The sequence below is a fragment of the Narcine bancroftii genome, chromosome 1 (genome assembly GCF_036971445.1).
Source record: "Narcine bancroftii isolate sNarBan1 chromosome 1, sNarBan1.hap1, whole genome shotgun sequence".
NCBI lineage: Eukaryota > Metazoa > Chordata > Chondrichthyes > Torpediniformes > Narcinidae > Narcine > Narcine bancroftii.
In genome coordinates, this window is record NC_091469.1 from 113,044,995 (window position 1) to 113,071,880 (window position 26,886).

General features: G+C 39.8%; 2 long non-coding RNA genes across 5 annotated transcripts in view; one reads left to right on the forward strand and one right to left on the reverse strand.

Moving 5' to 3' along the window:
• The first annotated feature begins 204 nt into the window (after positions 1-204).
• LOC138762827 (uncharacterized) lies at positions 205-5,082 on the forward strand. Its single transcript, XR_011357186.1, has 3 exons — positions 205-277; positions 750-838; positions 4,823-5,082. It is a non-coding gene; the product is annotated as an uncharacterized lncRNA (long non-coding RNA).
• Positions 2,776-26,886, reverse strand: part of LOC138762804 (uncharacterized) — a 311,006-nt gene continuing 286,895 nt past the window's right edge. For 3 of the 4 annotated variants that reach the window (XR_011357162.1, XR_011357171.1, XR_011357166.1), the window contains 3 exons: positions 7,035-7,228; positions 4,600-4,671; positions 2,776-3,145 (listed from right to left, as the gene is read on the reverse strand). This is a non-coding gene — a long non-coding RNA (uncharacterized lncRNA). Of the gene's footprint in view, positions 3,146-4,599; positions 4,672-7,034; positions 7,229-10,045; positions 10,207-26,886 lie in introns of all 4 variants that reach the window. The other variant, XR_011357174.1, reaches the window with a different exon arrangement.

Sequence of the window (26,886 nt, forward strand, 5' to 3'; positions counted from 1 at the left end):
AAGGGGGTACGCATCCAGGAGCGTGAAGCAGTTGATTGTCTGGCTGTAGTCAACCAGCATCCACGGCTCCCCGTTTTTAACAACAACTACCTGTGCCCTCCATGGATTCGAGCTAGGTTCAATAATGGTCTCATCCAGCAGTCTGCGCACCTCACTTGTGATAAATTTCCTGTGTTCATAACTATATTGCCATCTTTTGGTGCCCACAGGGTTCCAGCCAGGGGTGAGATTTGCGAAAAGTGCTGGCGGAGCAACTCGGAGGCTGGAGAGACTACAGGTGAGGCCCCAGGGGTCGGGGGCGAGCGGCTTGGGCTGCCACTGGCAGGAAGTTTCCGGGGTGGAGTGGTTACAGACAGAGAGCGGAGCGTGAGGCCCCCCCCCCAAAGTGCAGGGAAATGGTTTGAAACTGGCACTGAAAATCCAGTCCCAGCAGACCAGGGGCACTCAATTGGGGAAGGACTAATAGATTGAAGTCTGTGAATGTGATGCCCTGGACTTTCAGGGTCACCACGCAGTACCCCTTTACCTCAGTTGAGAGCGATCTGGTTGCCAATGAAATTCTCTGTGCAGTGGGGAGAATAGCAAGTCCGCAACAGTGGGCCAGGTCTGGGAGGATAAAACTGTAGTTGACCCCGAGTCAAATAAGCAATTGGTATAGTGTCCATGCACTTTAATCAGTTTCATTGCTTTTGTGAGGGGTTGGGGGAAATCCTGGTCAAGGGTTATTGATGCAGAGACTTGTATTGTAGACAGTGGAGACCTGTGTGATGACGTCACGCAAACAGTTGGGCCTGAAGAGACAGCATCGAGGCGTTGGTGTTGCTGCCTTTAGCCAAAGGTAAGTGTTGGGGGTTGCTGTTTGCCGTCAGCAGTGGGGCGGACAGCGGTGGGGTGGTCAGTGATGGCGGGTCCCTGGTTGGAAGTGTCGGGTCCCCGGTTGGCAGCATCGGTGGGTACTGGGTCGCCAGCGTCGGCGTGTCCCTGGTCGGCAGCAGTGGTGGGTCCCTGGTCGGCACGACGGGTCCTTGGTTAGCAGCGGCGGTGGCGGGTCTCTGTTTGGAACGGTGGCTCCCTGGTCGGCAGTGACGGCGGTGTGCCCTGGTTGGCATTGGCGGCAACAGGTCCTTGGTCGGCGGCAGCGGTCATTGAGGTCGGGGCTAGGGCCTGGTCGGATGTTGCTTCATGAGGTAAGGTGAACATCATTGCAGCGAGGGTGGGTTGTACTTTCCACGCTCAGGGTCTGCCCCGTGACATCAGGCACTGCCATGCAGTGGAGTCCTCGCTCTCATTGGACGAGAGCTCTGAGGAAGAAGTGTTTGAAATGGAGAGTGATGTTTGTCTTCACAGAGTGGTGAATTGGATTCACACAAGGCACTTGTTTGACGTTGGCCATTTTGGAGCTACAGACTACAGCTAATTGGCCGTTTTTAAGGCATTTCTGGCATCTGGCTTTTCTTGCCGGGCACTGGGACCTGCTGTGCTTGTTCCTCCTGTAGAAATAACACTTTGGGGTTGCATCAGGCAGCGTAGCGGCAGTGGTAGGGTAGAGGGAGGGCATCCAACTCACATCAGAGTGTGGGGTCCCGCCCCAAGAGTACATGTCCATACTCAAGACCGTATCCTCCATCGACTCTGTGATCCGGATCACGTCCTCTAGATTTTCTCCCCCGTGCTCTAGCAGGCGCTGCCTCACCTCATTCGATTGAACCCCGGCCACATAGGCATCCCGAATGAGATAGTCTGTGGTCTCTGCAGCAGTTCTGTCTGAGCAGGTACAGTCCCTGCCCATTGCCCTTAGTGCCTGAATATAAGCTCTAAGGACTCACCGGGCTGTTGCCTCCTTGTAACAAGTTTGTACCGAACATAGACCCTGTTCACTGGTGGCTTGTAGAGCCATTTCAGCACCTTCATGGCTGCAGCATAAATGGTCGCGTCCTGGACACTCTGGTAGACTCTTGGGGATACCATAGTCATCAATATTAGTAGTTGATGGTTGTCCTCTATCACAGCAGGATCAGAGAGCTGTAAGTATGTTTCGAAGCATCTCACCCAGTGCTTAAAGTCATTTGAGGCTGTAGCTGACTGTGGGTCGATGTCAAGGTGTCCCAGCCGTAGCATACGCTCCATCCCTTCAAAATTTTTTAGTTAATCAAATTTTAATGCGCGTCAAAAGAACCAAAGACTTGTTGATCCAAACCAAGGCTTTTATTAACTAAAAGACTGGAGCATATAACAAGTAGATCGACCAGTCCAGAATGACCTGGTCTGGCTAGGAGCAATCCTTTAAGACCTGCCAGTAGGTGTGGCTACACTCCCAGCCAATCACAGTCATCCTACACTACCATCTGTACATATACACATTGGTGATAGAATCTGTACTATCCCACTGTCCCATGGGTCGAATCCTCTGCTTCTCCTTCTCAGGGTTGGGGGGGGGGGTGTGTGAGTGGTCTCAGCGTTTTCTGGTGCTCTGCACCAGTCCTCTTCTTCTTGGAGTCTGCATCATCTTATAGCTGCCGCCATCTTGGATGCAGACCCAGCAGTCGCGGGATTTTACCAGGGTATTCAAAGCCTGTACAGAGCTAATGGCAGTCAAATTAGGCAGTTGGACCCCGCTGGAGCACTGTGTCTCCATTCTTCACTCTCCATGGGTCCACACCAGTGCTTGGGCAGAACTTCCAAAATTCAAATTTAAAGAGGAATAAAGATGAGAGAAGAAGTAAATTTTGATAGTTTATTTATTAGCAAATCCAGCATGCTTCATTTATCAAAACAAGGAGTTTTAAAGAAAAATAATCAAATAAAGACAAAAAGGATAACATAAAAAATGTTCACTCCAAAAAAGAGCACATAATGGTTGAAATTATGATTAAAAATGAAAATTGTTAAAGAAAAATACAGTGTACAAGTAAAAGTAGAAGTTATTTAATACAAATTAATAATTAATTATTAATGAAACATTTTCATATAAAATACAAAGTAAATAAAATATTCATTCATATCTGTGACTTCTGTTGTGTCAGCTTCCACTTCATCTGCTGCTTGCATACACACAAACGACAGCTCAATTTCAAAAGTCTGAGGGTTTTTGAAAAGAACGAATTCTTGGGTGGTCCTGATTTCTGGCATCCGGATTTTTGGACTTCTGTACAAATAGAAAGTGCAGAAAACCTTCTGATGATATTAGAGAAAAATGAAGTAAATCAGGTGAACCTTCACATGAGTGAAAATATACCTTTCGTAACTTATTAAACAATCATATCACCCTAAAATAATGGTCATGTGAATGTGTTGCTTGCACTGGAATTTAATACAGATGAGGTGTTACATTTTGGAAAGGCAAATCTAAATAGGTCATATGCATTAAATGGTAGGCTATTGAGATGTGCAGAGCAACAAAGGGATTTAGGAGTTGTGGTAAATAGTACCCTCAAGGCTGATACTCAGGTAGATGGTGTGGTGAAGAAAGCATTTGGAATGTTGGCCTTCATAATTCGGAGTATTGAATTCAAGAGTAGGGAGGTTATGATGAAATTGTACAAGGCATTGGTGAGGCCAAATTTGGAGTACTGTGTACAGTTTTGGTCACCAAATTATAGGAAAGATATAAACAAAATAGAGAGAGTGCAGAGAAGGTTCACAAGAATGTTGACAGGATTTCATGGTTTGAGTTACAGGGAAAGGTTGTGCAGACTGGGGCTTTTTTCTCTGGAGCGTAGAAGATTGAGGGGGGACTTGATAGAGGTGTTTTAAGATTTTAAAAGGGACAGACAGAGTAAATGTGGATAGGGTTTTTCAATTAAGAGTGGGGGAGATTCAAACTAGAGGGCATGGTATAAGATTGAAGGGGGAAAATTATAAGGGGAACATGAGGGGAAATTTCTTTATGCAAAGGGTGGTAGGGATGTGGAATGAGCTTCCGGAAGACGTGGTTGAGGCGGGATCATTGGTTACATTTAAGGAAAGACTGGATAGTTACATGGAGAGGAGAGGACTGGAGGGGGATGGACCGGGTGCTGGTCAGTGGGACTAGGAGGGTGGGGATTTGTTACGGCATGGACTAGTAGGGCCGAACTGGCCTGTTCTGTGCTGTAAGTGGTTATATGGTTATATGGTTATAAAATATTGTTCCGTTTGTCCTTGACACATCATCTGAGGAACAGTAATGGATCGATGTCCTTTTAATAATGCTTCATCTGCTCATTCTTGCCACTGTGTCTTTTTTGTTGCGGCAGCAGTATGCCGACAGACCTGTTCCACCACTGGTGTGGAACTGGTCGAACTTACATGCCCTGATTATAGCTGGCATTCTATTCAGGATCACCCATTATATCTCAGTGGACCGATCAGCGATAGCATTTTTCACATTTTACTCAGGATGCGTTGTGCCAGACCCATGAACAAAATGTCCAATTACACACAGTGAAAGTGAGATCAAGAATTGTCATGATAGTGAGATATGCACAGCATTCAGCAAGTTTGCAGACCCACTCATCCTGGCTCCCTCATCTTCATTTCAATGGTAGAGATTGAGTCAGGAAACATTGAAAGTGTAATACCATAGATGATGAAAAAAGTGCAATAAAACTGGGAACTTACTTTTTCCACAAATATTGACTGACCCATTGTGTATGTACTTCCATTTCCATTTACTCATTTATTTCATTGAACCTTGAACATAAAACCAAGCAAAAATTTGATCAGCTCTTCTTTGAGCAGAGCTCATTTTTCCAATTAAACAGAAAACTGGTTTAATATTGTAACTGACTTAAATTTACCAATCTCTATCCAATGTAATCTCCTTTGTTTCCCTTATTGCTAGATGTTCAATACTGATGAGATGAAAAGATGGTGTCCCTTCTACTCATACTCAATGGCTGTCCAATATGATGGCACGTTTAATCAGATGCTCTCCCAATGTAACGGGTTTCATTTTTTTTAATTTATGGGATCCTTTTATCAACTATTTTCATAATTTCTAAGATTATTCAAATATTGTTTTGTGATTTTAGTCTTCTCCGTTTGGTAGTAAATTATACGCAACTACCAACAACTTTGGAAGGGAAGGGGGTAAATTTTTAGAATGGCAATATCTATTTTTGTCTCTTTCAATTAGCCATTTTATATTTGTTAAAGTGCGTAATACACTTTTTTGTCTTTCTTTTAGACTGTTTTTTTAAAGTACTTTGCTTATATATGTTTTTTTATACCTACCCTTGTATATTCCTTTTTGCTTACTTACTCTGTTTAATAGCTTTTACTTGTTTATTAATATTGAAAACCTAATAAAAATATTGAAAAAGAAAGAATATTGTAACATAAAGGCAACGGTGCTGTCTGTAAGGGGCTTATACACTCTCCCCATGACTGCATGGGCTTCCTCCGGATGCTTCAGTTTCCTCACACATTCCAAAGACGTATGGGGTTAGTGGTTAATTGGTCTCAAGGGTGTATTTGGGCAGCACGAGCTTGTGAGCCAGAAGGGCCTGTTAACGTGCTGTATCTCTAAACTAAAAAACATATTAAATTCTTCACAATATTGGCTCTGCGGTGACGTGCCGATAGGTGTCAAATGATTGGGCCTGATTTTGACCATGAATTCATACTTGTCTCCCTCAGAAGGTAAGAGTTAAGCCATAGTGAAAAATCGACAAGTGTAAATGTCAGCTATTGTTCTTCTAAGAGGATATTAGACAGAGCTGGACGTGCTCTAGCTACAATTTTGCATTGACTTTGTGTCACAATACTCTGTTTAGTACTTAAACATAATTAATAATGTACTTAGCAGATGCAGTTCTCCAGTGGGAAAGGAAAATTGGAAAATTGTCCACAATTAATTAAGTGGCTGGGATCTGTTATTGGTTGTGACGTGTTACTTAATTAAATAACCGTATTCACATCAAAGCTTATACAAATTTGAGTGAGTATATCAAGAAATTGAAATATGCCCTTTGCAAAAATATCATGGGATCAGCTGATCTTCCTCGACTTTAAATGTACATGAACTTAACTGAAAGAATAGGGTCTTTTTTTGCATTCATTGTGGTCTTGTGAAAGAGTGGAAAGGTTTTGGAATGAATTGAGTTTATTATTAGGACAAATAATGAAGATAAAGATACCAAAGGACCCAAGAATATTTTTACTTATAAAAAGGATACAAAATTGAAATTGGACAAATGCCAAGAATTTTTTTAAATTATTGCAATAGCAATTGCAAAGAAATGTAGAGCGATATCATGGAAAGACATTAAGGAAGTGTTACTAAGTAGATGGTATAATGAGATCCAAAATTGTATACCTTTGGGAAAAATTACATATATTTCAAGGAATCGAGTTGAAAATTTTTACAGTATTTGTAAGCCATATATGGATTTTATGAATAATTATCCATCCACCTCTTCTACCTTATCCACTTCTCTTAGTTAATAATCTTTAATAACAATTAATTATTGTCTTTGCTAGTATATTAAATGGTAGGTGTTTCTTTATTTTCTTTCCTTTTCTTACTTTTGGATGGGAGGGGAGATGGGGAGAAAAATACAAAAGTGTTTTTTTGTATCATTGGATATGAATATTTGATAAATGTTTTATTCATTTTTTTCTTCTGTAATGACAAATAACTAAATAAAATTTTCAAAAAAACACTTAACTGAAAGAAATAGACTTTGTTGCACCTAATTGATCAAGCCCCAGTTTTCCTCAGGAAAGAAAGCTGACTACCCGACATGGGGTAATAATGGATTAAAAAAAAGAATTACACTTTCTATGAAAAATTAATCAAGACAAGCAAGTTGGTCATTCGTCTGCTAAATCCCCAAGTCACCTTGATTTGTTGCTCATACCATGGTAAAGATGAGGTAGCATTTCTCCAGGACCATGTAACAGATTTACATAAATATAAGTTAAAATATTAAGACATACAGTAAAAGTCCATGGTACATTATCCACATATGTTCTAGGAATTTAGGAGCCTGATGGCTTGGGGGAAAAAACTGTTGCCTAATCTGGACGTGTGAGCCCGAGTGCTATGTTACCTCTTATCAGATGGCAGAAGGGAGAAAGGTTTACATGAGGGGTGTGTGAAGTCCTTCACAATGTTTATTGCTTTCCACTCGAATCGTGTATTGTAGATGTCCGTCATGGTGGGAAGAGAGCCCCCAATGATCTTTTCTGCTGACTTCACTATCCTCTGCAGGGTCTTACAGACTGAAGTGGTAACAAATGAGGTCTGAAATGGAAACAAAACCAAGAATGTATTAAGACAATATTGGAATCTGATCTCATTAGTTCATCTGGAGTTAAGTGAAATCTTTTTTGGGGGTAAGTTTGAGTATTGAGCTTTTGTAGTGATTATGAAAGTTCACGCGGAAAAGGGAATTGTTGAGAGCAAAGGTCTTGGGGCAGAAATAGGCTATTCAACCATTCGAGTCTTTCTTGAACTGATCCATTTTCCCACTCAGCCCCACTGTTTGACCTTCTACCCATAACTTTTAATGCCCTGGCTAATCATGAACCTATCAATCTCTTCCTCAAATGCACCCAATGACCTGGCCTTCACAACCACATGTGCAATAAATTCCGCATGTTTACCACCTCTGGCTGAAGAAATTCCTTCGTATCTCTGTTCTGAGTGGATGCCCTCTTTTCCTTGATTCTCCCAATATGGGAATGTTTCAATGAGATACCCCTCCCAATTCTCCTAAATTCCAATAAGTACAGGTCAAGAGCTCTCAAATGCTCCTCATATGATAACTCTTCATTCCCAGGATCATCCTAGTGAACCTAATCTGAACCCTCTCCAATATTAGCACACTCTTTCTTAAATCTGGATCCAAAAACTCCTCACGATACTCCAAGTGAGATCTCACCAGCACCTTATAAAGCCTCAACATCACATCTCTGCTCTTATATTCTATTCCTCTTGAAATTAATGGCAGCATCGAGAGTGAAGTAAGCCAGGACGCTGGGAATCAGTGCTTGGTGATCTGATTTAATAGCAAATCTTCTCATCTATTTAAAAAAAAGTGAAAACTTAAATATGCATTGAATGATTCAGTGATCACCATAAATTTGGCCTTTGTGTTTATATTATTCCAATCTCTCTGGGGTGCTTCCTGGAGAGAAGGATTTTAATAAGCAATATACAAAAGTCTTTGTTATTTTTCTTTAATGGATATGTTTTGCTTATTTTTGGAGTCCTGTTTCCAATTGTACATAACGTCATAACATCATTACAATTAACTCCAAATCTCTAGTGAAATTAAATTGGCAAATATTGTTTTACTCAATTGTGGAAATACTATTTTTTAAACATTACTTTTGATAATGAAAATTTGATATATATTGTTTCAAAAATTGATTCAAGAGATTCGCAAAAGGATTGGTAAATTTAATTTATATATTGTACAGTGAAATTTTGACGAAGAGCAGTGAGTTAGTTATGTTGCTTTTCGGTTGTATGCCCTTCAAATGAAGCTCTGAGATTAGCAGCTGAAAAATTGTTCCAAAATTGTAATGCAAACAGAATCGTGGACATCAGATAAAAGAGGTTGGATTTCGATCTTGTGAAGCATAGCTGTGGGGTTTGTGATTTCTATCTTTCCCTCCAGTTCCATCACGGTCACTACTCAAGAGGGGATCTCATCAGAGCAATAAAGGACATTCAAGTAATAATGCAGGTAGATCACCCATTCATTATACACCCTTGACCCACTCCCACAATTTACTTGTCAGTCCCAGTGGCAGGCAGCAAAGGTACAGAATTTTTACATTTTTTTAAAACATATTTAAATTTTAAAATATAAATGTTTAATTTAAAAAAAAATTAGACATACAGTATTGTGATAGTACAGATCTATCACCAATGTATATAGTGTATATAGTTATAGTATCTAGACTGTGCTTACAGCGATTGGCTGAGAGCTAGGCCACGCCTATTGTCTGGGCCTTAAAGGGTTGTGTCCCTAGCCAGGTCGGATCATTCCGGACTGGTCGGCCACCTGTGAAGAGCTCCTGTCTTTTGCTAATAAAAGCCTTGGTTTGGATCAACAAGTCTTTGATTCTTTCGACGAGCTCTTATTGTACAATAAGAATCAAAGACTTGTTGATCCAAACCAAGGCTTTTATTAGCAAAAGACAGGAGCTCTTCACAGGTGGCCGACCAGTCCGGAATGATCCGACCTGGCTAGGGACACAACCCTTTAAGGCCCAGACAATGGGCGTGGCTTAGCTCTCAGCCAATCGCTGTAAGCACAGTCTAGATACTGTAATTATATACACTATGTACATTGGTGATAGATCTGTACTATCACAAGTATGGTAACAGGCCATTTCGGCCCACTGGTCTATGCCACCCAATTTACACTTGACAATCTTGGTACATTTCAAACGGTGGGAAGAAACCAGAGACCCCAAGGAAAACCCACACAGACATGGGGAAAATGTACAAATTCCTTACAGACAGTGCTGGATTTGAACCCAGGTCCTGATCGCTGGCATTGTGAATGTGTTGCGCTAAGCTCTATGCCAACTTTGCTATCCCAAGATGGGAATAGCATGCAATGTGATGTGAGGCTCCAGTTGGGGGGCATGGCAAGATGGCGCAAAACCAAGACATGGGTTCTGTCTCTCCCTGGAAGGGCTGATTATCATCTGAGTTATATAAATTGTTTAAAAGTTAAAAAGTTCATTAGACGTATTATTAAGTGTTGGGGCTGCAAGAAATGAAGAAAGGAAAAGGTCAGAAGCAGAAGAAATTAGTTATTTGTATCATTACTGACCAGGAGAAGCACCAGGATCAATTAGGTATGGAATCTAATCTGCAGAGGATATCCCTGGATCAACTTGAAAGAAGATCGCTGTCTCTGGGGATTCGATCGACCAAAGATGGTGCCGACGTCAGCCAGGACGCTCATGGAAGCAGCGTCGTCAGCAAAGCCGAGGGGACAGGTGTGTCAAGTGGGTTAGCGCAAGGCACTGGGCGAGATAGCACTGCAAGTAGCGCTTTAGTGTGTGCTGACATGCCTGCGAGCACCCGCTACTGTACCTCAGGCCCAATGAACATGTGCCCGACGTCGTGTTTCTGCTAAGTCCTGGATCGATTCTGGGCTGCGTGGTGACCTGCTCCACATTGAACTGAAGAAGTCGGCCCGACGTTGGATAGGGTTCAAATGCATAGCATGGCAACTAGAGAAGATATTTTGGTACCTGAAGATGAGGAAGCAGAACAAATTGAATATGTGGACGAAGATCAAGAGTTGTTATTGATGGCGGCTGAAGCAATGGAAGGTAGGCCCAGAACTACAAAAAATGGCTTCTCCTTTTAAATCTGTTACCTCACCTACTTCTCATCCTTCACCTGAACCTGATGTGGTTACAATGTTTGAGGAGTTAACAAAACAGAATGAAAATATTATGACTTATAACCATTGGTTTTCATAATGTTGATGAACAGCTTGTGGATGTAAAAAGTAAAATTTCAGATGTGCGTGGAGAAATTGCAGGTATGAAAAAAGATCTTAATAAATGTTTGATTGCGGTGGATGAAGTACAGGAAAGATGCAAGAATATGGAAGATAGAATGGATCATGTGGAAGAATCAGTATCTGGGTGGGATATGCAAAAGAACTTGTTAATGCAAAAAATTGATTCTTTGGAAAATCAAAGTCGAAGGAATAATATGAAGATAGTTGGACTTCCAGAGAACTTTGAAGGTCAAGACCCTACAAAATTTTTTCGTAAATGGATTCCAGAAATATTAGGGGTGGATGCATTTCCTGGTGGTTTGGAATTGGACAGGGCTCATTGAGCTTTAAGAAGCAAACCTTTTCCTGGACAACCTCCAAGAGCAGTTTTAATTAGATGTTTGAGATATCAAGATCGGGAGACGATTTTGCATCTTGCGGTGCTGAAGGTCCGAATTGATCAGAATCCAAGGTAGTAGAGTTTTCTTTTACGCGGATTTAAGTCAGGAGGTTAAACAGCAACATAAGGAGTTTAATCAAGCCAAGTCGGTGTTGTGGAAGAAGAGTTACAGGTCAACATTTAGATATCCTGCTGTTTGGAAAGTGTTTTATGGGCCATCTCACTATCAATTCTTTGAGAAAGCTCAAGATGCTTTAACTTTTGCTAATTCTTTACCAGATATAAAGTTGAGTTTTGATCTTTCCAAGAAGCAGCAGTCAACATTCCTAAAGTCAAGAATGGAAACGGGAGTGAATTGTAGAAGATGGAGATGTTACAGCTGATTGATGTGGTGGAAGACATTATAAAGCAGACTGGACAATAAGTTTATGATTAAAAAAATATTTTAGAAGTCCTGCCGGGGAGAGGCAGATGACCTGTTGAATTTGAAGTCATCTGCCACTAGTGGTATCGACCACACCTGGTCGATGAGGGGTGTACTGCTTAGCAATTTGGGAGGGAGGAGGGGAATTTTTGTGATGGTATTTGATTGTTAAGTTAGTAAGTGGGGGGGGGGGTGTATTTTTTTCTTTTCTTTTTTTGGGGATTTTTACTAGTTTAGAGGGGGAGCCGGTTTAATTGTAAGAGTAAATTTTGTTAAGTGCGACTCTATCGGTGATAATGAATAATTTGACTTTTGCGGCGTTTAATGTTAGGGGGTTAAATCATCCAATAAAATGGAAATGTGTATTGGATTATATTAAAAAGTTGAGTGTGGAAATAGCATTTTTTGCAAGAAACTCATTTCACTGAGAATGAACATTTGAAATTGAAAAGAGATTGGGTAGGACATGTGATTGCTTCATCTTTTAATTCTAAGGCCAGAGGAGTAGCCATTTTGATAAATAAGAAAGTAATGTTTATTTTGGATTCTTTTTTTGTTAATGCTCGTAGGATTTTGATGATGAACTGTAAATTTTTTTCTGAAGCCTGGACTTTGATGAATAATCATGCATCGAATGAGGATGATGAAGTATTTATTTAAGATACTTTTGAAAAATTTGAACCAATCGAATGGAAATATTTTAGTGGGAGGGGACTTTAATTGTTGTTTAGATCCTTTGTTGGAAAAATCTCCAAAATGGCAAAGAGAATTATTGAGGTAATGAAGGATTTAAATTTGGTGGAAATATGGAGAAAATGGAATCCTATGGAAAAAGATTATGCTTTTTATTCTGCATGGCATAATTAATTTTCTAGAATTGATTTATTTTTAGTTTCAGCTCAATTGCAAGGTAGATTTACACAGGCAGAGTATAAAAGTAAAACATTGTCTGATCACTCGTTGTTGTTGGCTTCTTTTTTGGGCACCGAGAAGGAAGCAAATACTTTTCGTTGGAGATTTAATGAGATGGTATTAAAAAGACCTGTGTTTATTAAATATATTAGGGAACAAATTATTTTTTATTTACAAATGAATCAGGATTCAGTACAAAGTAAATTTGTTTTATGGGATGCTTTAAAAGCATATTTGAGAGGTCAGATCATTAGTTATACAGCTAGAATTAAAAGACAATACTTGATTGAAAGTCAAAATTTGAAAAATGAAATTGAAAAGTTAGAAAAAGAACTTCAGAAGAATTCTACTGAAGATAATAAGGTCCATTTATCTAAATTAAAATTATGATATAATATATTGCAATCATATAAATATGAAAAAAGTGATTCAAAGATCGAAACAGCTTTATTATGAGTTAGGCAAAAGAGCACATAAGGTTTTAATGGGAATTAAAAATGGAACAAGCATCAAGAACAGTTAATGACATGAGGAAAGATTCAGAGATTATAAACCTCAGGAAATTAATGAGGAATTTTTTAGATTTTTAACGAATTGTATACATTTGAAAGTAGACAAAATACTGAGCAAATTGATTCATTTTTGGCTAATTTAAATTTGCCACCATTGACAGGGAAAGATATTAATGATTTAGATTGTCCTTTTATGGAATTGGAATTAAAGGAAGCTTTGCAATCAATGTTGGGAGGAAAGTCCCCGGGTGAAGATGGGTTTACATAGAATTTTATAAAGAATTTAATGATTTGTTGTTTCCGGTTTATATGGAAGTATTGAAGCAGGCAACTGAGATGGGTTCATTTCCAAAATTGTTTTCGAGGGCATTGATTACTGTTATTCCAAAGAAAGATAGAGATCCATTAAAAGTGTCTTCTTATCGGCCAATATCGTTATTAAATGTAGATTATAAAATTGCTGTGAAAGTATTAGCTAACAGATTGGCTAATTATTTGCTGAAATTAGTACATGTTGATCAAGCTGGATTTATAAAGGGTCGATATTCAGTTGATAATATCACTAAATTGATTTCTACAATTAATGCTATAATTGATTTATATAATTAACAACAAGCTAATCAACCAATGATAGTGGCATTAGATGTGGAAAAAGCTTTTGATAGGGTTGAGTGGAAATTTTCATGTAAGGTTTCAGAAAAATTTCAATTTGGACTGACTACTTGGGTCAAAGCTTTATATACTAATTCTACAGCACAAATAATGATGAATAGTCTGATTTCATTGACTTTTACACTATCTTGATCAACTCGGCAAAGTTGTCCTCTTTCACCAGCATTCTTGGTATTGGTAATAGAACCTTTAGCTCAAGCTGTTAGGCAAAATTTGGATATTAAAGGTATTAAAGTAGGTGAACAAGAGTATAAGATTAATTTGTTTGCTGATGATGTTTTAATATATCTAACATATCCTAACGGATCTTTGAAGATGTTGCAAAATTTATTACATCAATATGGCATACTCTCAGGTTATAAGGTTAATTGGGAGAAGAGTGAAATATTTCCAATATCAAATGAGGACTATTTAGATTTTCGACAGATTACTAAATTGAAATGGTCTGATAAGATTAAATATTTAGGAGTTATAGTCAATAAAGATCATCAGGACTTATATATTTTGAATCATATGCCTTTGTTGAATAAGATTAAAATTGATTTACAGAAATGGAAAGATTTGTCATTAACTTTAATTGGGAGAGTAAATTGTATAAAAATGAATATTTATCCTCGTATACAAATCTTTTTCAATCTATTCCATGTAGGATTCCGAAGAAAATTTTAAAAGAATTAAATAAAGTAATTCAATTATTTTTATGGAAGGGTAAATTATCTAGGGTCTCTATGCATAAATTAATGTGGTGGTATGGATGGGGAGGACTTCAATTACCAAATTTTCAAAATTATTGTGAAGCAGCACAGTTGAAATTTATTAATTGGTTGTTTGATGTTCAACCTAGTCTGGGCTAAAGTTAAGTTGGATCAAATTTTTGAAAAATAAATGAGTCAATTTATTTATAAATGGAATCTTTTATTGTTACAAACATATAATTTACCAGTATTAAGACATATATTGGATATTTGGTATAAGCAGGATCAGCTTATAGGTTCTAAAGGAAAAATTTCAATTAAATCACTGTCGTATCAGAATAAATTAACTCCGTTTTCTTTAAATAATCTTTATTTGAAAAATTGGAAATTGAAAGGAACTAGTATTATACATGATTGTTTTGAGGCAGGTAAATTTTATACATTTAATAGATTATAAGAGAAATTTGGTATTTCTGCAAATTCTATTTTAGCTTAAAGTTCGAGAATTTTTGCGAATACTATTTGGTAAGGAATTAATTTTACCAAGTTAATCTAAGTTTGAGATTTTAATGGTTGGCAAGGACATGAAAGGATTTATATCAGATATCCATAGGTTGTTGCAAGAAAAGATCGATAAAGTTGGGATAGATAGGATAAAAGAGAAATGGGAGAAAGATTTAGATAATGAATTGTCTTGGGAGGAATGGTCAAATATGTATATGGATAGTGTTACAAAATTAATTAATGTGAGATATTGTATGGTTAATTATAATTGTATTCATAAATTATATTTGACTCCTGAGAAGTTGAAGAAATATGGATTTAGTCCAACAGATTTGTGTTTTAGATGTGGAGAAAAGACAGGCATTTCTGTGCATTGTGTATGGACATGTAAGAAAGTTAAGTTTTTTTGGGAAAAAGTTATTAAATTTTTGAGAGATTTATTTACAATCAATTTACAAATGGATTCAATTATGTGTTTATTGGGATATATAAATGATATTACTTTGGGATTGGTTGATAAGCCACAATTGGCATTTTTGCGGTTAGGGTTAGCGGTTACAAGAAAATGTATTGCGATAACTTGGAAAAATGCTGTGGAATTGAATATACAAAGATGGCATAATGAATTGCAATTGTGTTTATATTTGGAAAAAATAACTTACAATTTGTGAAATAATTATTCTTTTTTTATTAAAATGTGGAGTTTATATTTGGATTGTATGATTATTGATCTTAAGTAAGAGTTATGTAAAGTGTTGGCATGTTGATTAACTAATTTTAAATGTATAATTTTTTAAGGCTCTGAGGGGTGAGGGAGGGAGTTAAGATGATGTAGTTAGTAGAGGGAGGGAGAGGGGTGGGCATTATTATAATCACCATTATTATTTTTTTATACATTTTCTTCTTTTTTATATATCTGTATTTGTATCTTGTATTTTCTTTTTTTAGTAATATCTTGTAAAATTCTTAAATAAAATTTAAAAAAAATTGAAGCTCCAGCTTAGAGTTTTTAAACAAAGTCTCACTCTACCTTTAACATAATAAATAAATGAATGAATGAATCAATTAATCAACGAGTGAAGTGCTTACTGGCATACACCTAAGTACAATGTACAGATGCAATGGTCATATTTGCAGGTCCTTGGAGACATTTATCCATTTAAAACAGAGATGAGGAAGACCTTCTTTAGTCAGAGGGTCGTGGATTTGTGGAACTCACTGCCGCATCCAGCGGTGGAAGCCAGATCAATGGGAGAATTTAAACAGAAAATTGATAATTAGTAAGGTATCAAGGGATATGGGGAAAAGGCTAGAAATTGGAACTGGTGTGAGCATTGTTCAGCTTAGTGTAGAGTCATGGAACAGACCCGATGGGCCTAGTGGTCAGCTTCTGTTCTTTTATCTTGTGATCTTGTGATTATTCCTGTATTCCTAAGAACACAAGACTATCTACACTGGCATAATTAGGACAGGGCAGGAGGAGTTGGACTGGGTCCAGTGGGGGTGGGTGAAACAAGGAAGGGTGAAGGATGATGGACAGAGACAGTTGATGGGCTGGTGCCAGACAAAGGGAGAGAGAGGCAAGAGAAAAGCGGGGTCAGGTGGAGCAAGATGAGTCATACAGTGTGGAAAGGTGATAAATAGAGACAAAGGCTGCCAGTGTTGGTTCTGCATACTTCTAAGAAGGGCCCAGGCCTGAAACATTGATTATATATCTTTACTTCCTATGGATGATGTGAGGCCTGCTGAGTTCTTCCAGCACTTCTGTGTTTTACTTGAAATCTGTTGAGAAATATCGAAGAACTGCACAGAGCAACTGATGGAGGACCTTACGGACATATTTAACACATCACTGCTGTAGTCCATCATCTCCTCAGGTTTCATGGCACCCACCATCATTCCAGTTCTCAAGAGGGCAACAGTAACAGGGCTCAATGCCTATTGCTACATGGCACTGACCTCCACCATTATGAAATGCTTCGAGCATCCGTTGATGACAAGCATCAAAGCACACTCCCAGAGACACTGAATCAATTTCACTTTACCCATAGATGAAACTGTTCCACTGACGATGCTATGGCCTTGCTCCACTCTGTCCTGATCCACTTTGAGAAAAATGTTTCATACGCCTGGCTATTGTTCATCAACTTCTGCTTGGCATTTAATTTGATCATTCCCCAGAGGCTGGGACTCAATACCCCTCTCTGTGACTGGTTTCTAGACTTCCTAATGGAAAGACCACAGTCTGTCCGGTTCACAGCAGAATTTCCAGTACCACCATGCTGAGCCCTGGCACACCTCAGGGTGGTATGGCTGGCCTGCTCCTTTTCATGCTGCTGACCCATGGCTGCAATGCAGATCCAGCTCTAGCAGAGTCAAGTTTGCTGACACAGCAATAATTGACCTCATCAGCAACAATGATGAGTCGCGACAGAGAAGAGATGGAGAATCTTGTGAAATGGTGAGAGAAGAACATCCTGAGTCTTAACATGGACAACATGAATGGGATGATCTTGGCCTTCAGGAGGATAAGGAAAGACCACCCTCCACGACACATTGGTGACTTGGTGTTGGAGAGAGTAGAGAGCGCCAGGTTCCTCAGAGTCTACTTAACAAGTGACCTATTCTGGAGACATAACATCTCCTCACTTTTCAGGAAGAAGAAACAGCAACTGCATTTCCTGCCGGCTTTCCCAAGGAGCTCTCTGCATCACAGTGAGGCAGAGAGAATCACTGGGGTCTCTCCCCACTCCCTCCAATTCCCAAGGAGCTCTCTGCATCAGAGTGAGGCAGAGAGAATCACTGGGGTCTCTCCCCACTCCCTCCAATTCCCAAGGGGCTCTCTGCATCACAGTGAGGCAGAGAGAATCACTGGGGTCTCTCCCCACTCCCTCCAATTCCCAAGGAGCTCTCTGCATCACAGTGAGGCAGAGAGAATCACTGGGGTCTCTCCCCACTCCCTCCAATTCCCAAGGAGCTCTCTGCATCACAGTGAGGCAGAGAGAATCACTGGGGTCTCTCCCCACTCCCTCCAATTCCCAAGGAGCTCTCTGCATCACAGTGAGGCAGAGAGAATCACTGGGGTCTCTCCCCACTCCCTCCAATTCCCAAGGAGCTCTATGCATCGCAGTCCGGTGTGGTTGTTGGAGAGAATTAGATCAGAGGTCAATTCTCAGGATAATGAGAGAGGCAGAGAGAATAACTGGGGTCTCTCCCCACTCCTTCCAATTGATATGATCTACCTGAACCCTCAAAAGGCATCAGGCCCTGGTGGCATATCTGTCAGGCTACTGAAAATCTGTGCCAACCAACTGGATGGAGTGTTCACAAACATTTTCAATCTCTTGTTGATGCAGTCAGATTCCGCCCCCCCCCCCCCCCCCGCTTCAAAAGAGTATCAACCATACCAGTGCCTCAGAAGAGCCGAAAGAACATCCTCAATGACTCCCACCCAGTAGCACTCACATCTACTGGGTGGGAGTCAATGAGGCATGGCCAGAATGAACTTGTACCTAAATAAAGATCTGGACCCATTGCAATTCGCCTATTGTCACAATCGCTCCACAGCAGATGCAATATCATTGCCTTTCCACTCAGTTCTGGATCATTTAGACAACAGCAAGAGGCACATCAGGCTACTCTTCTTGACTATAGCTTAACTTGCAATACAATCATACCCTCAGTGTTGGTCATCAAGCTCCAAAACCTGGGCTTCTGCAGCCCCCTCTCCCGCAAATGGATCCTTGACTTTCTCATCAGAAAACCACAGTCAGTATGAATGTCTGCTCACTGACAATCAAAACAGATGCACCTCAATGATGCGTGCTTTCCCACTGCTCTGCACCCATGATTATGTGGCAAGGCACAGTTCAAATGCCATCTACAAATTTGTGAATGACATCACGGTCATCGGTAGAATCACAGACGCCGATGAGGAAGCATACAGGAGGGAGATAGATCAGTTAGTTGAGTGGTGTCACAATAAGTATCTTTCACTCAATGTCAGCAAAACTCAGGATCTGATTATAGACTTCAGGAGGAGTAAATCAGGAAAAAACAATTCAACTTCGGTTGGGATGGAGTGGGGGGTTAATATCTTCAAATTCCATATTCATGCAATCATGAAGAAGGCTCACTAGCGACTATACTTAGTGAGGAGTTTGAGAAGATTTGGCATGTCGCCAAAGAATCTTGCAAAATTTAACTGGTGTTCCATGGAGAGCATTCTGACTGGTTGCATCACTGTCTGGTATGGAGGTGCCAATGCACAGGACAGGAAAATTACTACAGATAGTTGTGAACTCAACCTGCATTAACACAGGCATCAGTCTTCACTCCATGGAAAGCATGTACAAGAGGTGGTATCTTAAGAAAGCAGACTCTATCCTCAAGAACCCTCACCACCCAGGCCATGCCCTCTTCAGGTATAGGAGCCTGGTCAAACAGCCAGTGGCAAAAAAACCCAGCTTGTTCCCCTCTGCCATCAGATTTCTGAATGGATAATAACCCCCAAGCACTACCTCACTTTCTTTTTCTCTTGCACTAATTTATCTATTCTTAAATGTAATTTATAGCAATATCACAATAAATTCTGATTCTGAGTTTGATTGTGATCTGAAGAGAGTGTGCAAGATCTTTGAGGACCTCTACCACCCCGCATGCAGCATCTTTCAGCTACTGCCATTGGGTAAGAGATACAGAAGTATCAGAGCCAGAACCACGAGGCAGTGAACTAGCTTCTTCCCACAAGTATTGAGGCCGCTGAATGACTCAATGAACTGCTCATCATGACCTTCCGAGATTCCACTATTTATTAAAAAAACTTATTTATTTTTGTGTAGGTACTGTATATTTTGGCGTACAAGTCAACCGGCAGATAGGTCGAACACCCCCATCCCCCTTTATTTAGCCTAATTTTAATGATTTTATGGTATGCCTGGCATATAAGTCAAACCCCATTTTTGGGCTGTCCTGGCCTCCCAGCAACAACCTAAAAATTTTTAAAGCACCCCAATTGCCAAGTAACAAAACTCTAAATGACTGTAAGCAAATTAAAATAAAAAACAGTAAACGAAAACCTCAGCTTAGCGGGTAGGAGCTGGAAACTTGGCCTACCAGGCAGGAGTAGTGTCTTCGTTCTCCTGAGTAGGAGCGGATAAATTGTTCTCCCGGCGGGAGTGGGAACCTTGGATCTACGTGGCAGGAGCAGCGACCTCGTTCTCAGGAGCAGGAGGGGTGACCTGCGACCTTGTTCTCCTGGCGGGAGCAGGAACCTGCTGTCGGGAGAATGACTTTGCTGGTTCCACCATGTAGCAGAAGCGACGACCTCATTCTCTGGAGCCAGAGCAGCGACCCCGGCCTACGTGGCAGAAGCGGCGAATGTGGCTTACTGGGCAGGAGCGGCGACCTAGGGGTCTGGATGTGTTATGGAGGCACACAGCAGTGGGGAGGTGTCAGGGAACGACAGCGCTGGCAGTGGGGAGCTGCTTCAAGGGTTAATGATGATGCCGAATTGGCACTTCCAGGGTCAACTCATACATCGAATAGGTATCAATGAGTTTTTGACCTGAATTTAAAGTCTCATAAATATAGCCGGCATATCAGTCAACCCTCATTTTTTGAATGATTTTTGAGGGTTTTACAATTCGACTCATATGCCTAAATATACAACTATATATATACTGCATATGTATCGTTTGTCTGTGTGTTATGTCTGGTTGTGGGTTTGTATGTTTTTACAATGAGGATCAGAGATTGCTCTTTCATCAGGTTGTACTTGTGCAATCGGATGATAATAAACTTGAACATAATAATAGTGGCATAAAGAGAACTATTAGGAGCGTGGAGATGAACAAATAGGGTCCCTGATGGAACTGAATTGGGGGGGGGTTGGTGCAGATAATAGAAGGAAGAATTCTATAGGATGAAAGAGGATGGAGCTAGTGAGGAAAGGAGATGAGAATGGGTGGTAGGGTTGGTGGGGGTGAGCAGGATAAAGGGGAAGAATAGGTGGAAGGGCAAGGGGAAAAATGGTAGCAGTTCAGGAGAAGACAGCAGATATTTGATACCTGAAACTGGAAAATTCATTATTCATAACATTGGGCTATAGACTGCCCAGGCAATATATGAGATGCTGTTCTTCTAGTTTGCTATGGGCAACATTCTGGCAGTAGAGAAAGTCTAGGATAGACAGGTCAGTGTGAGAGTGGGAAGGAGAATTAAAATGATATGCAATATGAGCTCAGGATGGATATTGTGGACTGAGAGGAGATGCTCTGGGAAACAGTCCTCAAGTCTGTTCTTGGTCCCATTGAGGTCAAGGAGGCAACATCAGGCACACTGAGTGTCGTACGTGAAGTTGGAGGAGACTCGTATGAATTTTTGCTTCAGTAGATCATTTGTTGCTCCACTTTCAGGCATCAGCAGTGCCCTGTGTCCCAGAAGCTGACAGATACATGAAAAAATTTTGCTTGAAATAAGGTGCAGGATTGTTGCCCTGCTGACCACCACCTTCCTGCATATGCCCCTGAACAGGAGACATAAGCTCAATGTAATGCAACAAGCCTGCACCTGGGATTTTGTTACCTCTGTGCTGAAATTCCTTCTTACCTGGAAACAAGTTTTATCAAACACTGGAATTGTGAATGGGAAACGGGCAGAACAGAAGGTTGTATTTTCATGTTTCCTTTCCACTACTAAATGCTCAGTCAAAACGTCAACAATTATGGTGTTGGATCATGAAACAGAACCGAAATGAAAGAATGCACACTTACATTCTTTGGTCAAGTGTTAAGATGTCCTGATGCAGCTGTACAAGGTATTGGTAAGACCACACCTTTAGTTCTGTATGCTGTTCTGATCACCCAGTCAAAGGGGATGATGTCAATAAGTTGGAAGAGGTGCAAAGGAGGATCACCATGAAGCTGTCAGGACTGGAGAGCTTGAGTTTTTAATTTTTAAAAAAAATTAGACATTCAGGACTGTAACAGGCTGATTCTGCCCCACGGGTCCATGCTGCCCATTTTACACCCCATTAACCTATACCCTGTACTTGAAGAGTGGGAGGAAACTGGAGCTCCTGGAGAAAACCCAGGCAGATAAGTGGAGAACACAAACTCCTAACAGACAGTGCGGGTTTCGTACCCAGGTCTGGTCCTGATCACTGGCGCTGTAAAGGCATTGCCCCACCCACTACACCAACTGTGCCACCCCGAGTTAAAGAGAGAGGTGGGATCGATTGGGCTTAAAGAGTGCAGACAGCCAGCAACTGTTTTCCAGGCAACCGCAGCAAGTACCAGAGGACATCTGTTTATGGTGAGTGGAGGGAAGTTCAGGGAAGATGTCAGAGGAAAGCTTTTTATTCAGAGTGGCGGGTACCTAGAATGCACTGTTGGGGTGGCGATACAGGCTGATATTTGAAAGATCCTTAAGTAAAACACGAATGGATGTCAGAAAAATAGTGGTGTCCATTTTTGCACAGAATATGAGGATTTAATCTCCTCATTAGAAATCTCAGAGATTAGGGAATATCTAAACAGAATATGAGATGACAAGTTCATGCTCTGCTGGTGGACTTCATGAAACATTGCAGTGGCAAAGTGCACCGGTGAAATGGCTTGCAGAGCTCAACCAATAAGTTCAGGATACTTGTATGCGAATCTTGAAACTTGCCAGCTCTTGTCTAAGACATGACAGACACAAGCAACAGCTGAACTATTTTGTTCCTTTAATTAATTGCAATTATTCATGATTTTAATAATTTCAGTCAAATCTATATTAATCTCTTTGCTCTGATCAACTTTATCCTTGGCTTTCTCATTTTATCTGTAGAAACATAGAAACTGCAGCACAGAAACAGGCCCTTTCATCCATCTCGTCTGTGCCAAACTCTTATTCTGCCTAGTACTAATGACATGCACCTAGACCATAGCCTTCCATACCCTTCCAATCCATGTGCATGTTCAATTTTTTTTATAATATATCAAAATTAGGCCCACATTCCCCTGTTCAGATGGCAGCTCGTTCCACACTCCATTCACTCTCTATACAAAGAACTTCCCCTTTCACTCTTAACCCATGTCCTCTGGTTTGTATCGCACCTACTCTCAGTGAAAAAAAGCCTACCTACATTTACTCTGTCTATCCCCCTCATAATTTTAAATACCTCTATCAAATTTCCACTCATTCTTCTGTGATCCAGGGAATAAAGTATGAATCTGTTTAACTTTTCCTTGCAATTCAATTCCTCAAGTCCTGGCAACATCGTAGTAAATCTTCTCTGCACTCTTTCAATTTTATTGATATCTTTCCTGTAGGTGGGTGACCAAAACTGAACACAATACTCCAAATTTGGCTTCAACAAAGTCTTTTACAACTTTACCATAACATCCCAACTCCTATACTCAATACTTTGATTTATGAAGGGCACTATGTCAAAAACTCCCTTTACAACCCTCTCCACCTGTGACACCACTTTCAGATAATTATGTATCTGTATTCCCAGATCCCTTTGTTCTACTGCACTCCTCAGTGTCCTACCATTTACCATGTATGACTTTTCTTAGTTCGCCTTTCCAAAATTCAATACCTCACACTTGTCTGTGTTAAATTCTATCTGCTAGTTTGCAGCTCATTTTTCCAGATCCCTCTGCCAGTTTTGAAAACCTTCTTTGCTGGCCATTACACCTCTAATCTTTGTGTCATCTGCAAACTTGCTGATCTAATTTACCACATTATCACCAAATTGTTGATATAACAATAACCCAGCACTGATCCCTGGGGCCCACCATGAAATTGTAATCCCTCAACACTGGAACCTTCTCATATACTTCTTTTGTACTCTCTACAAGTCTCCAAAGTCTATTTTCGGGAATGTTAAAAATTGCTTCAGCAATTATTGATGTGATAATATTAGACAGGTCTCAGAGGAGGTTCACAAGAATGATTTCAGGAATGAAAGGGTTATCATATGAGAAGCATTTGATGATTCTTGGGAATGGAGGGAGGATCTCATTGAATGGATCAGCTCATGACTGAATGGCAGGGCAGACTTGATGGGCTGAATAGCCAATGCCTTATAGTCTTATGGTTTTATTACTGAAGTGCTATTTTGTATAGGTTTTAACATAATTTAATTGTTTTGATTTTTATACTCTATTTATCGTTACTTATTTGCCTGGTTTATCCCAAATAAGTAACAACATTTTTTTTCAACATTAACAAATCAGGGATAGATTTGATAAATTGTCTTATTTTAAGACATTTTATGGAGATAATGACCTTTAGGAATGGTGATACACTTGGATTTCTAACTGCCCATGTGAATGTACTTCCCTTGATGAGGCCAGCCCATGAATGTTAATAGCAAATATATCATACTAAGGTAAAGAAAATACAGCAAAATTTTGTAATAGATGAATAATTCAGTGGAAATACAGACTCATCTTTAAATCTTGCATATGTGGCCAAATCAAACGACCTTAAACAAGCTTGAATATAAGTCTTGGAAATGTTGTTAAAGTTGTGTTAACAAATGTGATGTATAGTAAATGTTGCCAGCGCTGTTCCCTCTAAGCTGTGTGCATGTGTGCACAAACACGTTTTGCAATCGATGCACAAAGGAAATTAATGTGTGCACTAAATGCTAGTAACCTAAAATAATGTAGTAATTAATAATTATAATTATTGAAAATAATCTCTTAGCTGTTTCTGTTAACTAGTTAATCAGTTGAACAAGTAGTATCATACTTGTATTATCTTAAACCTGCCAATACAGTTTTATTAACCATGACAGATAGGCAGTGCCAAAATTATATGGAAACAATTTCATGTTTACATTTGCAGAAGCATTCAATGCTCACATACTTCTGTCACGGGGGAAAATATTGCAAAACATAAGATTTTTGCACACACTGACCACTAAAAATTAGTGGGAACATTGGTTGCCAGACACCTCATTGAAAAGAAAGTATAAAGTGTGCCAGGTTTTCTCAGATTTATGAAGACAGATTTGTATAAAATATTCAATGTAGGAAGAAGAAATATTACTCAACTGGTCCATGATGAATCATATGAGATTCATCTTATCCTACTTCCTTACCGTTTCCTATAAGATTTGTTATTAATAAAAGAATATGATTTGAAGCAGATTCCAGTCTCTCTGAATACCCATTGTAGTTTCAGCTACAGTTTTCTTATTCTTTCTATGCCATCACTGGCAAGACCAGCATTTACAAGCAACCTAAAGTTTCTTGCAAAGTTAGTGCTGAGTTGCCTTTTGATTGATTTCACATATTGAAGGTTGTTAACAATTTGGTACACTGCACATTGTACTGGGCTATTTCAACAGGAGTTGAGAATCAAATGCTTTGTTTTGGGTCTGGAACTGCCTGCAGTCTAGACAAAATAAGGATGGCAGATTTCCTTCCTTGAAAGAGATTGGTGAACCAGTCATTTCATGACCACTAATACCACTTTTTTTTTACTTCATATCGTTTAATGAATGGAATTTAAGCATGTCAGCTCCCTGTGTAGGATTTGAACCATTTGTCCAGGCTTCTGAGTTATTTCTTGATTATGAGTCAAGCAACATAATCACTTTGTTACTGTTCCCATAATTAACTCTGGAACAGGAAGAAAAACCAAAGTACTGCAAAATCAAAAGGAAAAATTCAAAAGGTTCTAATGTCCTCAAAGTTCTTATATCCATTAGGGACTCTGTCATGTAGGTTATTTTATAGAAACAAATTAAAATGGTTAATTTACTGAAGCAAACAAATATATCAAATCTACCTCTTGATTTGTTAATGTTTCAAATTGTTGTTACTTATTAACTACAAAGGAATGTGACTTTCTGCACAATAAATAAACTTATATTATAGTATTTCAAGGGATTCCCTTAACTTCACTATTTAGTTCCAGGAAGGTTTGGCATAAACCCTGGATAAAATAGCTTAAACTATTTGTCTGTAGATTTTGCACATCTACTAATGTAATCTCAAAGACAGAAGGCAGAGTTGCCATTTCTTTGGTTGGCAATCAGTGGTGAGCAGAATGTTGCAGGGGTTGGTGCTGGGCCTGTAAATATTCACCAGGTACATCAGTGATTTGGATGAGGAGACAGAGAGTAATGTATCTCATTTCCTGATGTTATTAAATTGAGCGGAAATAGAAATTGTGTAGAAGTTGCAGAGAGGTTTAGATAGGTTATGTGAGTGGGCAAGGCTCTGGCAGATGGACCACAGTGCTAGTAAATGTGAGGCCATCCACTTTGGAAGGAAAATTAATCGATCAGATTATTTTTTAATGGTGAAAGATTGCAGCCTGCTGCTGTGCAGAGGGATGTGGGAGTGCTTGCGCATGAATTGCAAAAGTATGGTTTGCAGGTATGGCAGGTAATCAAGAAGACAAATGGAATGTTGACCTTCAATACAAAAGGTAGTGAATTAAGGAGCAGGGAAGTTCTGCTCAAACTGTACATGGTTCTGCTGAGGCCATACCTGGAGTACTATATGGAGTTTTGGCCTCCTTACAGCCATAACATCTACTGTGATGAACTGCTTCGAGAGGCTGGTCATGGCCAGAATTAACACATACCTAATAAAAGGTCTGAACCCTCTGCAATTCACCTATTGTCACAATCAGTCCATAGCAGGCGCAATATCACTGGCTCTCCACTCGTCTCCGGATCACCTCAAAAACAGCAACTCACACATTTGGCTGCTCTTCATAGACTACAGCTCAGCCTTCAATATCATTATTCCCTCACTGACTATCAACACAGGTCCACCTCAAGCATGATATGTGCTTAGCCCATTGCTCTTCTCATGACTGTGTGGCCAGGCACAATTTCAATGCCATCTACAAATTTGCTGGTGACACCACAGTTGTCAGCAGAATCACCAATGGCAATGAGGAAACGCACAGGAGGGAGATCGATCAGCTCACTGAGTGGTGTCACGCCAACAACCTTATGCTCAAGCTTAATAAATGAATTGCATTTGGAACTTTATTTATGATTTAAATTTTGTGTTTTTTAAAAAAAGTTTCCCCAAACCCTTGAGTCAGTGTTAAAATGTAAGTTGTAAGTTACAAAACATAAACTTATCAATAAAATAGAAACAAACATGGCAACAAAAAAAAAATCAATATAATAACCATATGTGTCCATTTGGACCTCTAATAGCCCCCAAAATCGTCGAACCAGTCCTTGTTTTTCCTGGAGGAGAAGCCCAGTACCTCTTCAGTGGATTGCAGTATGGTAGTCTTCAACTGATCCCAGAGGGTTTCAGGGGACGGGTCCGTG